The sequence below is a fragment of the Pseudophryne corroboree genome, chromosome 10 (genome assembly GCF_028390025.1).
Source record: "Pseudophryne corroboree isolate aPseCor3 chromosome 10, aPseCor3.hap2, whole genome shotgun sequence".
Taxonomy (NCBI): Eukaryota; Metazoa; Chordata; class Amphibia; order Anura; family Myobatrachidae; genus Pseudophryne; species Pseudophryne corroboree.
Window position 1 is genome coordinate 347,165,111 of NC_086453.1, and position 5,360 is coordinate 347,170,470.

Genomic DNA, 5,360 nt, shown 5'->3' on the forward strand with positions numbered 1-5,360 from the left:
TGTCAAACTGGGCATAGACCCTGAGACAGCACGCTCTCGCTCTGTCTCAGGCCTACACAAACTCCTGGCTGTGTTACACTTTATGGCTACTGGGAGCTTCCAGGCTGTGGCAGGCGACGTCATTGGGATCTCACAGCCCACCTTTTCAAAATCTTTGATGCAGGTGAGTCTAAAAATACATATGCGGTTATGGCTAAGTGTTGCTTGTGTAAGTTGAAACACCACAGTATTGTAGAGAATACCTAACATGACACTCACCTTAGCTTATTTAATGTCCACTCAGGTTTTGGATGTGTTGGAGCCACACATTAAAGCCTCAATCTGCTTCCCTACTGAGGAGTCGGAGTGGAGTGCTGTCAGGGTAGCTTTCTATGAGCTTGCTGGCATGCCCAATGTGCTGGGGGCCATAGATTGCACACACGTTCAGCTGAGATCACCTAAGGGCCGCCAGTATATATATACTAATAGGCATATGGATCAATCAACTAATGTCCAGGTGGTCTGTGATGCAAACTTAAAAATTATGAGTGTTGTTGCAGGTTACCCTGGTGCCTGCCATGACTCCTTCATCCTCAGTCAGTCATCGCTCTTCGATAAATTTGAGGAGGGACAAATGCCTGATGGCTGGCTGTTGGGTATGTTGAAAATGTTATGTGTGTATGTCTTTTAACCACAGCCTAGATTTTGGAGGAGGTGAGAGAATAATCTAACATATGTCCTAATGTTGACTATATATGTTTTTCAGGTGATGGGGGTTACGGCTGCTACTCTTGGCTCCTTACTCCATTGTCCCTACCTGATTCTCCTGCTGAACACAGTTATAATCATGCACATAAGGCTACGCGGAATGTGATAGAAAGATGTTTTGGGGTGCTGAAGTCACGTTTTCGGTGTCTTGATAAATCTGGTGGCCTTTTGTTGTATAGTCCCTCAAATGTGACTCGAATTGTGTTCTGCTGCTGTTTTCTCCATAATCTGTGTTTAAGTCAACATCTGGCACATGGTGAGGGAGAAAGCAGTCAGCAAGCAGAGGAGTTAGATACATCTGGTGACAGTGTGAGTACAATTGTAGGGAGGCAGGTACGTCAAGAAGTGATCCTGCGATATTTTACAGGTAAGTTTTATTATGCTGTAATTATCCTTCACTAAACACTTTGCTCTACTTTCTATTGTGTGTTCTGTTACTTACTGTTTGTTGTTTATAGTGGTGTGTCCATTGTGCTTAGTTGATGCTAACAAAACATTTACAGTCATTACCCTTGAAAAACATAACTACATACATACAGACCAGCTTCTTAAATTTTGGAGACGGACACAGGAATGTGTTTTTTTAACAAATTCTTTTATTTATTTGCACAAAAAGTTTTATGTTATTTTTTTCTTTTGTGTGTGCTGGGTGCTGGCTCACTGGCACGTGCTCTTGATGAACGCCGGACAGGGGAGGTTACTGGCGTTTGAACAGGGGTCGTGGTTCCCGAGCTGGAGGTAACTTGCTGAGCACCCATCATAGCAATATTGCTGCTCAGATTATTTAAACTGGCAATCAGCTGAGTGTTTGTAGCAGTGTGGCTGGCTACAATCCTGGATAAGGCCTCATTCACCACTTGATTGTGTTGAATTATCTGAACTAGTGCCTGCTGATGTCGCTGTTGTTCATCTATAATGCGGGATAAATTAGCATTCATTTGGCTGTTTTCTGCCCTAATTTGCTCCATAGAGGTAGCCATTCTCCCTACTTGTACTATTAGTCTGCCCGAGTTGCGACTAATACGCGGTAGATGATGGGGCAGACTGGCAAGGTGTTGTGTATGTTGGGTCAGGGTGGCATTGCTTTGGGCCTGTTGGCTTGTCCAACTTGCCCAAAAATCGTCCGGAATTTGGCTTGGGGGCGGAGCTTGTGGCAGTTGTGGACTGCTGGATGGTTGGGGTATATCCTGCAACTGGATTGGCATGCTTGGATCCACAGCTGTTAATTGCAGTGTGAAGGATGGCTGTTGTTCTGGTCCCTGCTGGTCCTCGGCGGACATCAAGTTGTGCTCTGTATGGGGTAGGCAACATGCAATGTTGTAATTTTTAGAATTTGTCAAGGCTAATGCAACACATTATTACATTCCTAAAACGACATTTTTGCATTAGTAGCTCTTGTTTTTTGCAACTTTAAAAATTGTTAACATTTTTTGATAAAAAAAACAACACAGGCGCAAACATTGGCAAATTAGCATATTCCTCACCTAACTAACTTCCCTCCACAACATTACACTGTTAGATTCCCTCCCCTCACCACGATATAGACTACTTACCTGTATAGTCCAGAGGAGCTGAGCAAGTAAGCCATCTACATACTGGACAGGGGCGATGTGTGAACACTGTAATAGGTTTTTTTTTTGGGCCCAAAATTTATTTGTCTTCATATTTTTGAAAAATGTGAACGTGTGTGTGCTTAATGTATACTCAAATCTGTTCTTTTCATACAAATAGGTTGTCTAGACCATCCACTAAGACCTTATCTATTTTTAATAAAGCACCTTGAGCAATTGAAGACGTTACATCACATTGCTTGTTGAGGAAAACATGTAAACTCCAAACCAACTAACAACATCTTAAGTGTACTGTGTATATTATTGCTTATGTGTTTAATTTATGTTTTTACTCACCAGATAACTGAGGTGATCTGGGCTCATCACTCTGCGAACTCGCCAATAGTGCCAGTGGTGGCTGGGGTGACACTGCCGATAGTCTTCGCCTGGGTGGGGATGATGGAGGTGCAGAATCAGAGCCAAGACGCCGTGTCTTAGTTGGCCTCCTGGGTAAGTGTCCCAAGCCCTGTGATGGGCGCCTTACAGGAGGTCGGCTTCCAGAAGCAGAACCTAGGTGCAAAATTTAGCATTATTATTTTGTACTTCTATGTGTTTTCAGAATATGTGACTACAGTGAAGACTTACCTGCAATACCACCATCATCCTGACTGGTCTGAGGCCTGTCTGGGCGGCTGGTCTGTGTGACTGTGGAAAAAGTGACCCCAACATTATTACCATGTTTTTTGTCAAATGAACCAGTGAAAACCATTAATGTACTGTAAGCATCTATTTGGTTTGGTTTCCAAAAAAAAAATAAGCTTAAGAGCTTCTATATTCATGATTTTTAGTTGAATATCAAAATGTACTTGATGTGGCACACAATAAAGTTTATACCTAAAAGATTTTGGACTCAGATATTGCAGAGATTCAGTACTTGGCAATTTTAAAATAATTTAATGTTTTAAAAATTGCCCCGCTTTTAAGTTTTTACTTAAAACAAATACATTTTGAGGTTTTAAAACAAACACACATGTTCAAGCATTATCGCAAAAAATTGCACCAAAAAAATAAAAATAAAAAAATAAAAAAACTGCACATGTTTTTGTTATTAAAAAAAAAAAAAAAACAAGGAGCAAAAAAACACATTCAAAAAACAAACACACCTTAAGGGAGCATAGGCATGCAATCTGTTTTTTGCCAAAAAAAACATCCTTAAAACTTTAAAAATTACATTAAAGAAATTGAACACACATTTTAAGAACAATAATACAAAACAAACTTACCATCCTGCGTGGGTCGGTCCGAATCCCGGACATGAGTAGCAGACACCACCTCGCCAGGAATCAATGCCCGCACAGGCTCCTCCCAGTCCCGATAGCTTACACGTAAAGGTGGCCCACCTCCGGTTCTACGTGCAGATTTGGACTCTTTGGCCATCTTGGCCTTGACACGCCGCTTAATATCGTAAAATCGCTTGCGGCACGTGTCCTCTGTCCGCCTCACCACACCCTCACTATTTACAGCAAGTATAACTTGCCCCCACAGGGCAGACTTCCTGCGGGAGGACACCCTGGCAGCATCCTGACCAAACAATTGGCGATGGTGCTTCATCAGCTCACGTACCAACGCCATGTTTTCAGCATAGCTGAACTTTATATTCCTGCCAGTCTTGGTAGTGGTGCGTGGCTGCGGAGCCACAACACCATCACTATCACTGGAAAATCCAGCAACAGGCACCCCCTCCTCCTCCTCCTCACTAACCTCCTCCCTCTCACTACCCCCCTCCACCTCACTACCAGCCTCCACCTCACTACCAGCCTCCACCTCACTACCAGCCTCCACCTCACTACCAGCCTCCACCTCACTAACCTCCTCCACCACACTGACCTCTGAGTCGGACATGACAAACAACATAAAACACTGAAAAATGAAAACACAAAACACACTCCTCCACTACTCCTACTACACACCACACAGCCAACACACGCTCACTCACTCACAAACAATGACAAAAGACTGAAATAATAAAACAAGGACAAAAAAGCTTACAAACTGGGAAAAAACAATACTACAAAGTTCACAAGACTCCTAACACACACAGTACAGCACTCAACAATCACCAAACTCCTCTCCAAATCCACCAAAAACTCCACCAAACTCACCAACTCCAAATACACCTTCCTCTCTCCTCTCCACTAGCTAAACCCACGAGGTGCGGAGTGTTTGGGGCGTTTTTATAGTAACATGCACAGACACTCCTCCTTTACGAATACAACCAATCACGGCCGCGTGACGTAAACGAAACTTAGAAGTCAAAACGCGGCAGCAAATTCCAAATCACTGCCGTAACAGACTTGTGACGCAGTCGTAAAAAAAAAACCCCAACGCGGCCGCGAAATAGCAAACGCGGCCGCAATCAACAGCAGAAAAGCACGAATGACATCGACATCGGAAGATTGAAAAAATACGAATACGAACGCTTAGTAAATGAGTCGTAATCAATTCAAAAAGTTGCAAGTTTACACTGTCGATGTCAGTCGCGATTGAACTTGAACATGATTCTGAAATATACGAATCTTAGTAAATAAACCCCTCTGTCTATATAACTATTGGAATCGGTCTCCTTTCTAAACGTTTTGGTTTGTAGAACACCTTCCTAAACATATATCAATAAGTCCAAAAAGGAAAGTTCGGACTTACTGATATTAAATGAAATGTTAATGTTAAACGTATTAGTATTTAGTGTATCACAGAAAATAGACAGATCACTCTCTGTTCCACTCCAAACCAGAAATATCATCGTCGATATAACAATTCCAGGACACCAGACCCGCACCCAGACCACCGCCCTGCCACACGGCGCCCTCCTTCCAAAATGCCATGAACAGGTTGGCATAGCTGGGCGCGAATCTGGTGCCCATCGCTGTACCCACCAGCTGAAGGTAGTAGGTACCATCATCATAAAAATAATTGTTGGTTAGGATAAACAGGATACTTTTCAGTAAAAACGTTCTAATTTCCAATGATAATTCTAAACTGTCTAAAAAATAAGAGACAGCCTCC

At 42.7% G+C, this 5,360-nt stretch overlaps 1 long non-coding RNA gene across 1 annotated transcript; it reads right to left on the minus strand.

The window, feature by feature from the left end:
* Positions 1–1,581: 1,581 nt before the first annotated feature.
* On the minus strand, positions 1,582–3,023 carry LOC134965620 (uncharacterized). The gene is made up of 3 exons (XR_010188467.1): positions 2,943–3,023; positions 2,655–2,867; positions 1,582–2,038 (listed from the first exon to the last, which is right to left on the minus strand). It is a non-coding gene; the product is annotated as an uncharacterized LOC134965620 (long non-coding RNA).
* Between the last annotated feature and the right edge of the window lie 2,337 nt (positions 3,024–5,360).